Raw genomic sequence first — 12863 nt, 5'->3', positions numbered from 1 at the left:
AAACACCCCTCCCCACCTCGGTTCTGCCCTCCCCCATCCCCGTCCTACATGGAGCAGAACTCACCTGTTCCGTTGGCTTCAGTACTAGCAGAATGGCCCAGGCTTTTCTGCTAGAATTCCTTACCCGTAAATCATTGCAAATGTGCTTTGTGGCTAGCATGGGCTTTAGCACAGCGGTCACTGCACTGGTGCTAGCCTAGTTTAGGATTGGGCTGTCAATCCCCTTTCCAGGCAAGTGCAAATGGCAACATTATGTTGTTGGGAAAGAAGCCAGGCCAGAACACTCTAGATTGCTTCCTTTGGGGCAGGAAAGGAAGAGGAGGGGTGCTGTTGCTTCAACTACACTCTCCTCTGCATTGGTTTATGACAAGCCAGTCACTAACTGGAAGCCCTTTCATGAACTCAGCAGGTGAGCATACTGTCTTGTACAAGGTTCTCAATGTTCCACCTTATCAGGTTGTTGCTAGTATGTCCTGCCCTGTTTTAATTAATTGCCAGGTCAACCTGGAACATATACAGATAAACTCTATCAGGCAAAGAAGACAAATTTCAGCATTTTTTAAAGTGACGGTAGGACTTTTACAAGGGAATAACTGAGACAGTGTTCTCTTGCCTAGTGATATTTGGGAGGATAATACAATTGCACTTCGGAGAAAATACAAGTCTTCCAAGCCAGCAAAAGCATATCCTAGAACTCAGGGATGCGATTCTCCCCTCCCACCAAGGACTGGGGAAAAAAATCATCAAGGAGCCTTCCCTGATATTATCTGACACGACAACCTAAAATTAATCAAGCAAAATAATTTTCTAGTCCTCTGAGTTAGGATTTCATGTGCAGTGACAGCCAAGGACCTGATAATCACCATGATACACAAACAGCCATGAAATTCAAGATCAGCATTGCCTTCTTGCGGTCCAAGCAAGCCCTTCTAGAGCTTTTAAGCTCAGGCGTTCATGTGGGGGGAAAAACTGACCTGAAACAGGTGATATGGCAACGGTAACAGTCACTCACATTGCTACCCTAGCAATCAATCGCAAGATTGCTTATCAATGTCCGTGCATTTTAGTGACGCATAGAAAGCAGCAATCACCTTTCAGCAATGACATTATTATTATTAAGAATAAGAATAGGAATAAGAATATTTATTTATTTAAAAGATTCCTATGCTGGTGTACAACATAAGAATTAAAAGACAACACAATTGATAAACACACGGAATAAATTGACCTGTACATTTGTTTCTAGCAGAATATATATACAGGTCAGTCTTCCATATCCGCAGATTCGGGACCCATGGATTTCACTATTCACAGGTGCCAAACCTGTGGGGTCGGCCCAACCTGGACCCTCCAGAAGTGACAGCTCCTGCCACTTCTGGAGAATTAGAGGGGCTGGGACCAGTGGATTCCATTATCTGCGGGTTTCAGTATTTGTAGAGGGTCCTGGAACAGATCCCCTGAAGGCACCGAAAGCCCACTGTATGCTTTTCAACAAGAAGTAGTTCACAAAGCAGTTTGCAAAGTGAAATAGAGCAATGAGTGGATCCCTGTCCCCAAAGGGCTCTAAGTCTAAAAAGAGATTCAGAAGAGACATCAGCAATAGCCAGTGGAAAAGATGCCATGCTGGGGTGAAGAGGATGAGTTGCTCTCCCTCTGCTAACTATAAGAAGGTATAATTTTAAAAGGACTTTGTTGCCCTTTGGTGGGGCAGAACCTAGGGCTGAAGTAATGGTAACCCAGTTAGCAACATCACAACAACATTATCCTACCTGCACCGCAGAGGAGAAAAATAGCAAAAGAAAACCCAAGAGCTGTGTGAAAGAAGATGCATATGTTGAACAATCTGCTTTAAGTCATCTACCTATAGATAAACTTTTAGCAACAGAGCCTGTTTTGCCGAGATCACAATTTCTTCCGTTTTGTTCCAAACAGAAAGTTAAAAAGAACGATAAATCCCCCTGCTGTTGCAGGAGGGAGACATTTCCTTCAGTGCTTTCATCTAAAACACTGTTTCAAATTAGCGTTTCACAGACACATTCTAGTCATGTCTGCTGTGGAGTGAGAAGCGTCCTATGCAGGAACTACTTAGGAGTAAGTGCTGCTGGGGTCAAGGGGACTTCTTCTAAGTAAGTATCATGAGACAGCAGCCTGAATCCAACCTGTTTGTGTATATAAAGGCAGCTAGCGTGCCTGTATGGACACGCTAGCAATGATTGCCAGGCTAACCCCCCTATCAGCTGGCAGCAGGGCTTTGCTGCCAGCTGATTGGCTGGCTGGCATTGGGGGGTGGGACGACTGAGCCTGATCTAGCGCGCAGGCGCTAGACCCGGCTCAGTTCCGTTCCTTTTTATTCTGTTCTAGGCCAAGATAATTCACGTCACCAATACAATGGATATGATAAAATCATACGTAATAAGCCACAAATTCAGAATTAAAACAACAATAAGTTGCAATAAAACTACCCATGCGTAAATGGCAACCACCAAAGAATTCATTATCCATCTTTCGGAAAAGTTCTCCACTGAAGGGTTATTCAAGTGATTTCTTAAAAGCCAGCCAAGTAGGGTGATGGTAAGGAATTTCAGAACCTTGTGCCAACACTTAGAAAAGACCCAGCTCATACAGTACGTCTTCCAGATGTTACTTCCTTCAGGGAAAGAATTTCAAACAGGATTCCCAAAGTAATAATAATACTTTCTATTTGGTCATCACTTTCTGAAGGTCCAGAGCGCTTCATGCATGTCATCTGGATGTAGCCCTCACAACAATAACCCTGTAAGGTAAGCTGTATTATCCCCATATTGCAGCTGAGGTTGAGAAGGGGCACCTCGTGAGAATTCATGGCAAAGGTGAGTTTTGAACCTGGGAGGTCTTGAATGGTGGTATGGTCGCTTACCCCTTATTCTACTCCAGTTCTCTCAAATGCTGAGCAGCATATGCAAATTCAGGGCTGTATAACGTGACATCTGCCAAGCCAAACTCAGGCCATAAGCCATGCCAGAGTGACAGCCTCCCTCCCTTTCTGCAGGTAGCAATCCCAAATAGGTAGCAAAATTAGAACCTTCTCCCTCCCCCCTTCAGGAGGGTGTCCCACATGACTGGTAGACAGCTTTGAGACATGTGTGAGCCCGTGTTACTTTCAAATATGCCACTGCTGATGACATAAAAGGAGCCCTTGGGATATTGTAAGGATGGTAAATATGGGGGTATATAATTTATTGGTACACAATGAGGGCTATTGGATATGAGTTTCTGGGGCAGGAGCTCATCACATGCTCATCACATTCTTAGAGCCCAATCCTATGCAAATCTACTCAGAGGTTAGCCCCATTATAGTCAATGGGGCTTACTTCCAGGAAAGCGTGGATAGGATTGTAGCCTTAATTGTTCAGCACCTGAACTAGCATCATTTTCTGTGCAACATTTGAAGTCCTGTTTGTGGTTAGACAGATTCGGGGCCCAGTGTAGTCCCAATGGGGAGTACACTGCATCCTCCAGTGGGGAGGGGGGGCTAGTCACTGAACCCTCCTCAAGATAAGAGAGTATTTGTTTCCTTATCTCAGGGTTGAATCATGGCTGCATTGGCACTAGAAACTTGAATAGGATTTAGTCTCTCAACTAGGGGTGGCGAACCTATGGCATGTGTGTCCAAGGTGGCACATGAAAAAATTTTGTTGGCACATGGGTTGCAGTGCCACCTCTTCATTCTTTAAGCCCACTTATAACAAACAAACAAACAAATAATGATGATCATTACTGCCAAATGAAGCAGTAAATTGATTGCCTAAACAGACTTATTTAAGAATGCATTCAAGCATTTTTTTGCTTTCTCTGTAAAAAAGAAAATGTCAAATGCAAATATTATAATAATAATAAATGATCAGCTGCTCAAAATTCCCCAGAGAATTTTTTTAAGAACATTTTCACCAGTTTGGGCACGAGCTCTCCAAAATGTTTGCCACCCCCAGCTCTAGACAGTGACATGAGTTGGTATCCGGCCCTTTTAAGTTTGAGCAGTTGCCGTACCTTGATAGTGCTGTTCTTTTCAGGCCGTTTGGAGGAGATTAAAAAAGCAGAACTGACTCTTTTGTATGTTTGTGGCAAAGCAGCGAGACACAGCAGTGTCATAACCAAAACACAGTTACTTGCCCGCACCTGCTAGCACAATTACTTGGACACCAAATGAGTTCTTCGGGGTTCTCTATGGGGGAAAATCAGCCCCAGCTGGCAACCCTGCCGTTTCAGCTGGGAACAAAATGTGTTACCTTTCTCTTAATCGAATTAACCAAATTCCCGGGGTAATGCTTGATTTTTCTGCTTACCATCAAATACAAATCAAGCCTCGTGACAAGATGACTCTGAAGAATGGATTATTCAGATTATTCATTGTCAGATTAACTGGAGGTGGAGAGAGCTTGGGCCAAATTTGAATTGCTTAGTCCAATTCAAGGTGTGGACAAGTGAGAGAAGGGACAGTAAAAGAGTTGCTAACTGTGATTGTGAGATTTGGGGGGGGGGATATGCCTGGGGAAGGGGGTGGGGAAGAAGAGGAGAGAGAAGTGCCAATTGCCTGCTTGTGTATTTGAGATTCCCCTGGGGGCTGGGGATAAGAATAGGCCCTCGGTTTGGCTGTACTTGTCGTAAGAGGTGACTAAACAGCCACCGGGTAGATGGGACTCGTCAGCCTGGGAAGGCAGCTCATCTGAGAGAAGGAAAACTCTGATCCCAAACCTCCACTGCCTTGTGGTTACATCCAGTTATGGAAAAGGCTTCAGGAGTCAACCTCAAGGCAAAATCCAGAGCCGGAGTCCCTGAGGCAGTTCATGGCTGAACACAGTCACATTCTGGCAACTCCTGCAACGCCGCTGGAACCAACTGTATTGGCTTCTGCCTTTCCATTGGACCATTTCAGCGACGTGGAGAGGGGGGATTTGCTGCATGGGTAACAGCCTATCCTCCATACCTACTTTACCCAGGCTTCGCGCACTGGAGAGGACACTCTGTTCCAGAACCACCATTCAGAGCGTGACACCATAGTCTTCCGAGACTGAAGGTTGCCAACAACAAGGTATTTGAGAAAAGAGTGCAACCAAAAGCCCAATCCTAATGCATGCCTGCTCAAAAGTAAGCCCCATTTTAGTCAATGGGGCTTACTCCCAGGAAAGTGTGGATGGGATAGCACCCCCAGAGCCCAATCCTATGCATGCCTGCTCAGAAGAAAGCCCCATTATAGTCAATGGGGTTTACTCCCAGGTAAGTGTGGATAGGATTGTGGCCCAGCACCCTTCCTCTAAAAGCCCCAAAATGCGGGGAGGGTCACTTTGGGGACTTGCAGGCAAACTGGCAAAGAAAAGGGACTTTCAGGAACCCTTTCAGGAACCCCAGAGCGCTGTCTGGAGGCAGTGAGGATCTGGATGGGGCTAACAAGCTGAAATTAAATCCGGATAAGGCAGAGGCTCTCCTGGTTTGGAAATCCTTGACGCAGGTGCTGAACTATCGGCTTACACTGAATGGGGTTGCACTCCCCCTGAAGGAGCAGGTCTGCAGATTGGGGGTCCACCTGGACTCGCAGCTGCTCCTGGATTCCCAGGTGGTGGCTGTGGCTAGCGGGGCCTTCGCTCAGCTTCGGCTGGTGCGCCAGCTGCAGCCGTACTTGGATCATGCAGACCTGGCCACGGTGATCCATGCCTTGGTGACATCAAGGTTAGATTACTGTAACACGCTCTATGTGGGGCTGCCCTTGAAGACGGTTCAGAAACTGCAACTAGTGCAGAATGCGGCGGCCCTTGTGGTTACTGGAGGTAGGCGGTTCGACCCTGTCAGTCCGCTTCTCCAGCGGCTGCATTGGCTGCCCATTCGTTTCCAGGCCCAATTCAAGGTGCTGGTTTTGACCTTTAAAGCCCTATACTGCTCTGGGCCAGGGTATCTTAGAGATCGCCTACTCCCGTACAATCCGGCTTGTCCTCTTAGGTCATCAGAGAAGGCCTTTTTACAAGTGCCGCCGCCTAGGGAGGTACATGGGGCGGTGGCAAGAAATAGGGCCTTCTCAGTAGTGGCACCAACGCTATGGAACTCCCTACCCCTTGACTTAAGAATGGCTCCCTCTCTTGAGACTTTTCAGCGAGGCCTGAAAACCCTTCTGTTTAGACAAGCCTTCTGAGTTCTCGGCCTTTTTAACATCTTTTTAACATCTTTTATATTTTTTACAGGCCTGATTCTTTTATGATTTGCTGCTGCTCTATGCTCTTTTTACCGGACTATTTTTTATCTGACTGCTGTTTTTATGATATGTGTTAATATGTTTTTATTTGTTTTAAATTATGTTTTTAATCTGTTTTAACCTGTTGTAAGCCGCCTTGAGTCCCTTCACGGAGAAAGGTGGGGTAAAAATAAAGTTATTATGATGATTATTATTATTTTCACTGCTTGTTGCTTGTTCTCCCTGCCGAGGGAGGCTCAAAGCAGCCGCTTCTCCTGCACGCGGGCACGCAGCTGCTGCCTGCCTCCTCTGATCTCATGGACAGCCTGAGACTGTGTCTCTGATCACACCTGAGACAGCCTCGCGGCACACCAGTGTGCCGTGTCACAGTGGTTGAAAACCGCTGGCTTAGTCTTTCACCACGCAAATGTTAAACCACTGAGTCGAAGAGCTGCTCATCTCTTCTGTGGAGAAACAAAGGTAGCTGTAATTAAATCAACAGCCTAGACCAGGGGTGTCCAAACTTTTTGGCAGGAGGGCCACATCATCTCTCTGACACTGTGAAATTAAAAAAAGAATTAATTTACATTTCAAATTTGAATAAATTTACATAAATGAATACATTAGAGATGGAACGTATGAATGAAGGTCTTGCAGTAGCTCATGGCCTATAAACGGCCTTGCACAAAGCAAGGCTGGCCATTCCTTCACTGCCACTGTTGTATCACAGATGTGAAACAGCAAGCAGTGGAAAGAGCCCTCAGCCCACAGTCGAACAGTTGCCCTCATGCTGAAAGCAGTTGCATCAGCCAGCATGGGCTCCAGCAAGTCTCCCAAGGGCCAGAAGCTCATTGGAGGCTGGGGGTTGCCCACGGGCCAGATTGGAAGTCCCCGAGGGCCGCATACGGCCTGCAGGCCGGTGTTTGGGCACCCCTGGCCTAGACGATCCCCAGGGCATCTTGATGACCAACGGGCTTGCCAGGATATACAAGAACAGCTGTGCTTGATGAAATGCTTACTGGTTTCAACATCTCAGAGCATTCAGCTATAATGACTCCAGCAATGTAGGAAACAATGAAGCAACCTTTTCTTTTGTTTTTAATTTGTGCTTATGTTTCGATAGAGAGGACAAGAACATTCTACTGACAACCTTTCTTTGTACAGAACGAGCTCATAAAAGGGCAACAAGGGAAAAAAAGGTGGTAGCTAAGCTCATCATTTGGTCCTCCCTTTGCAGTGCAAGTGTACCCCAGTATCCGCAGGTTTGGCATCCACCGTCTCAGTTATCAGTGGGTACCAGGGCTGCCTTTTAAAAGAGAGGCAACATGAAAGGGAATGTTAAAAATTGCTTTGTTTACCTTATCTTGGTGAAACCACTGCATTTTCACTGCATTGAACTGCATTCTTCCTGGTCACTTCACTGGAGGTTCTTCCTTCCTATCTGCAAGAATTGCAATCTTCTGCATGCTTACTAGGAAATAAACCCAAGGTACACAGTGGAACCTACTTCTGAGTAACTATGCATTGGGTCAGGATGCATAGTTGCAAATTACTATGGAAATCCACTAAATCCAGTGAGCCTTCCAAGGAAGTATAACTAGGATCATACTTGGAGTGTCATTTATCACTAATGTCTCTCAAAAGCAACATGGCTAGCCATATTCACACGGACTGACCCTTTGCCAAGCCTGTGTTAGGCTTGATGTCAGTGGAGTCATGCACCAAATACTACTTTCTTCATCCCTGTTCAAAGTAGTCTTGAGGATGGCTCCAGTCTATAGTTTCGGACCCCAAATCCGCATTAACTTTGTTTGCTGTGTACCATCATATCTATTCATTGTATCCCAAGTAGATCCCTCTTTTCTCTCCCTGCAAAGAGTTCAGGGTGGTGTCCAAATGCTTCCCAAGCAGTCAGCCATCCACACAGAAAGCGGACTGTTCCTTCCTTGGCTTCAGCCGTATGGCTGTGTCGCATGCCCCAACCATGCCCTTGAATCACATTTTCTATGCTGCTCTAGAGAGAATTAATAGGGGGATTCTTCTGGGCAATCCCAGTAGCACATCCCCTGTGCCCCATAACCACACTATAGGAATCAACACAGTGAGTGGATATACTGTTACATTTCAGCTAGAAGGGCAGCTGGTAGCTGATCGGCTGGTGGCCCACATGCTGCCCCAGCAATGGCGGTAGCAAAGGTGCCATAAGGCATGTTGTGGCAGCCAGGAAAGGAATGCTGGCAGACAGGCGATGCTGAGCCTCCACACCCATGTTGCGACCATACCCATGTTGAGTATCCTGCTGAGAAGTGGGAAAGTGTTAGGGGGGGGAGAGAGTGGGAAGAAGGCAGGGAGGGGACATTTCTGGGCAGGGGAGGAGAGCCTGGGCTGCCACCATACCCTAGTCCCCCTCTTGTGCCTAAAAGCCATTCACTGGCTACTCAAATCTATGTCAGCTACTGAGCTGATGGAGTTCCATGTAGGCTCATAGGGGCTGCGAGGGCCTGACACGGAGCAAGGGAACTGATATTCCTTTAACCCAAGGAGACCTCCAGCTGGCTCACTGGCCATTTCAGTACAGCTGCGTCACCTGGTGGTACCACCATAGAATTGGGCCATTAATTGTTGGGGGGGGGGGCGGACATAATGTCTGGTTTCAGACTCTCACCCCAGAATCTTATGCAGGTTTACTGAAAAGTAAATACTATGATGTTCCATGGGACTTTCTCCCAGAAAAGACTGCAGCCTCAGGCTTTCAGTAGCGTAGTCTCTTACTCCCACTGCTTCTTGTTCATAGATGTTGCAACATCAAGAATGGCTAGATTTGAGAGAGGTTTTTAAGGCAAATCCATTATCTGCCAGCTGTAGTTTACATCCCAAGTTGAAAAGAAAGCAAATCCATGCTTTAAGTGTGAGATGAGCCAGAATACAAGGACGTTTAAATTAAAAACAAACATTCATCATGTCTTGAGAGCAGACAATAAATATTAAGGTGTATGTGTTGGGAAGAAAGACTTAGAGCAGTCCGTCTTGAACAACAAATACAAAGCTTTACAATCACTGAAGAAATAAACGTAAAGGGACCTTAATATATAGTCCCCCAAAAAACAAAAATATTACTAACAGTGTGGTACCAACAGCCAAAAAGTCCCGGCTGCCAGCAAAAACCTCTGTAAAGGAAGCATATGAAGGGAAGCTACAGAGAGAGAGAGAGAGAGAGAGTACCTATCTAGGGCCTGCAATGGAAAATTCCTTTAGGGAAGCCAAAAATGATTGCTTCAGAGAAAGAGGAAATGACTTGTTTGCAGCCAAAATAGCCAAAAACTGAATAATACTTGAAGGAAAACTAGCCAAGTCATTCTTGCAAAAATTCTTGCTCGTGCACACACCCAGAGACACATAGACACACAGAGAGAGAGAGACACACACACACAGTGGAAGTTGTTTCTTTCAAAGTGTGGTTCAGATGACACTTATCTGTTCAGCAGTCCCCATATGGTAGTGGTCCTCAAACTATGAGCCATCCTCCCTGGGGAGCAGTGGAAACCAGCCAGGGGAGATAGGCCACTTGAATAAACCACCAGATAGGCCACTTGAATGGTCTATCTATGAACTGCATGGATATGTAGAGGGTTTCCTCAAAGGATCTTGTGTGGCTTCTGCATCCTGGCCCTTGGTGTCTGTTGTCAAACTGGCAGGCGAAACAATCATTTCCCATTTCCCTTATGTCTTTTTTTTTCCTTATTTTATAGGTGCTTTTGTGTCCAAGTACAACTTTCCTCTATATGGCCTTTGGATGGATGGGGTGGGGCATGCGAAGCATTCTTTCAACTAAATTAATAGCACTAAGGAGTATTTATTGGCTTTTCGTGCCACCAGAAAAGGGCACACAGCGAAGGTGTCATTTAATGACTGACCGTCTCTACACCGTCTGTACAAATAATAAAGCTCTCTCTGCTTTGCAAAAAAAAAAGAAAACAGAAAAAGGCCACTGAGATGTAAGGCATGCTAGGCTAGTTCTTCTCTGGCATTTGGAAGACCCAGAGATTTTTCTCACTAGAGTTTTGCCCAGCTTAGGTTGACACCAGAATTTCAAAAATGTGACATTCCAAGTGAATTTCAAGACTCCAAAGGGGAAGGGGATGGGCAGCTTGCACGCCGCGGTGAGGCTCCCTGCCAGACTTAGTGCTTTGCACCCCCTCTAGCAATGGTTGGCAACCTTCAGTCTCGAAAGACTATGGTATAAGCCTACAGCACCTGGTATTCACAGGCGGTCTCCCATCCAAGTACTAACCAGGCCTGACCCTGCTTAGCTTCCAAGATCAGATGAGATCGGGCATGTGGAGGGTAACAGTTGGAACAATCCCACAGATTGTACCATGTGAAGTTCCTAGGTGAGTGGAAAGCACTGAGCATGGAAATGTACACCCCTGTACAATTATTAAATGTTATTATGATTGACACAAGAAAAGCAGGGAAATTCTAGTACTGAAAGATCTTCTCTGTACAAGTTTGGTAATATATAAAATAGATGTTTTTTTATTTAAAAAAAAACCTCTTAATACTATTTTTAATAGCAATTCCCTTGAAGGTTTTCCAGGGTAAGATGAAGAGTTGCGTACTGTATATTGTATGTTGACCTTTCCCATCCTACTTACTGCTCTGATGTATATTTCTTTCACGTGTGAAATTGCTGGAGAGAATGATCCACACAACTTGCCCTTGTCCACTTTCCTGGGCAAATTCAATACACTTTTTCCTGAAGCCGTTGGACTGTCGGAAATAAATTCAGTAGACTACAGTAAATTGTTAGTGGGGAGTGTTTATAATGGACCTGCAGAGATTCAGAGTGGAAACCATAACTGTTTGCGCTAGGAAACGTGATATAAAATCCATACAAGATCAGAGTATGTTGATTCAGTTGTAGAATTTGGCCTCCAGACAACAAAACACAGATTACAGTGAACTAGTGCAAATATTTCTATTATCCCCAACCCCCCACCCCATAACTGGTGTTAGGCCTTGCTCTTGGATCTAAAAAGTAAAATGTTTTCCTTTCCCCCTTGCAAAAATAAACCGTTTTTGAATCCAAGAATTGATGCTATTTTTTCTTTTGCTTTGAAAAGTAGTTTAAGAAAGGTGTACCTTCACATATCCAGGTTCTGGAACCATGCATACGCTGCGCTCAGATAGCATATATGTTGAGTGTAATAGGACAATATAGCTCTATACACACTTACTAGCAAGTCAGCTCCATTGAACGCAACGGAACTGCTTGCTGAGCAAGCGTGAATAAAATTGCACTTAATGCATTAATTAATTGCACTTAATGCCCAATCCTGAGCTGCCCGGGGCGCCCAGCCTCAGTGGCACCAAGAATGGCTGCCTCCAGATCCTGCGCACCTCGGGCTACCGCAGGTGGCGCCTTGGAAAAAAGGAACTTTCGCCCCCTTCTCCCGAGTAAGGGAAGCAGCCCCGCAATGGGGCTATTCACTTTAGTGCCGACCAAAAGGCCGGCGGTAGAGTAAAGGCGTTTGTGTAGGGCACCGAGCCCCACACGAACGTCTTGGATATGGTGGAGCAGAGCTCCACGGACCCGCATCCCTCCCTCCCCAAGCACACCTCGCGCCCACCCCCTCCCCGCCCCACCTCCCCGTTAGGCCTCCCCCTTTCCTCTCTCCACTCCCCACTGGCCTCCACGCTCCCCAGAATGCTTCCTCCCCTCCCCCTGCCCCATTTACCATGCTGCAGCTCAGTGGAGGCTGGGTGCCCACCCCAAGCTACCCTGGCGCTAGGCCAGCACTGGCCAGCGCTGGGCTAACACGGGCAGTAGCATGGCGGTGAGGCTCACAAACGTGCTGTAAACTGTTTGCAACAGTGCACGGCGGCACGAAGCTGCGGCGCCGAGCTCAGGATTGGGCTCTAAATCTGCACAGAAGGGAAAAAAAACATGCTTAAGAAAAAATACTTTCTTCATTTTTAGAGAATGAATTTCCCCTTTTGCTCTCACACAGGAGGAAACATCTAAGACAGCAATTGCCATCTGTCGTTTTTATTAATTTTATTAAAAATATATATATATTCTACTCTGCTGACTGATTAATCAAGGACACTTTTGTAGTCAAGCAAAATGTTTTTAATCAAATCAGACCAATCTAATCCTTTTCCCGGACACAGCATGCAACTGCACTAAAACAGGGCGGGGCAATTGGCTGCCTTGAGGGCCCTGCCTTAAGCGGGGTGGAAAGGTGGGGTATAAATAAATTAATTGGGAGTTTGGGAGGGGAAAGGGAAAATATTTTCCCTTACGCTTCCATAAGCCCCTCAACCACCAATGTGTCTCTTCAGACCTGCACCAGCTCTTTAGCTGGCACATGTCCAAGGACACAAAGGGGGTTTTGTTGGCTGGCTCTATAGGGGATAGTATCCTGCACAGGTTGCTCACCTTAGATGCCACCTCTCACACCTCTGTCCTACCCTGGCCCTCCTCCAATCCACTCCATTCCCCCACCCTGCCAATTTACCAGCATCAGCGGGGCTCCATTGCCACCTGCACGTGGGGTCCTCCTCACTGTTTGCGGTGGTAACCCAGAAGCACACATCTTCACACTTCTGGGAGGTGTTTTATGATGTGTACACTAGTTCTGTGAGTAGCAATGCCCAAAAT

At 46.2% G+C, this 12863-nt stretch overlaps 1 pseudogene; it reads right to left on the bottom strand.

The window, feature by feature from the left end:
- Nucleotides 1-10441: 10441 nt before the first annotated feature.
- Nucleotides 10442-10555, bottom strand: LOC136658263 (5S ribosomal RNA; annotated as a pseudogene).
- Nucleotides 10556-12863: the final 2308 nt, after the last annotated feature.

Source organism: Tiliqua scincoides, chromosome 7 (genome assembly GCF_035046505.1).
Source record: "Tiliqua scincoides isolate rTilSci1 chromosome 7, rTilSci1.hap2, whole genome shotgun sequence".
Taxonomy (NCBI): Eukaryota; Metazoa; Chordata; class Lepidosauria; order Squamata; family Scincidae; genus Tiliqua; species Tiliqua scincoides.
Note: the sequence above shows the minus strand (reverse complement) of the source record. Positions and strands in the feature narration are given on the sequence as shown.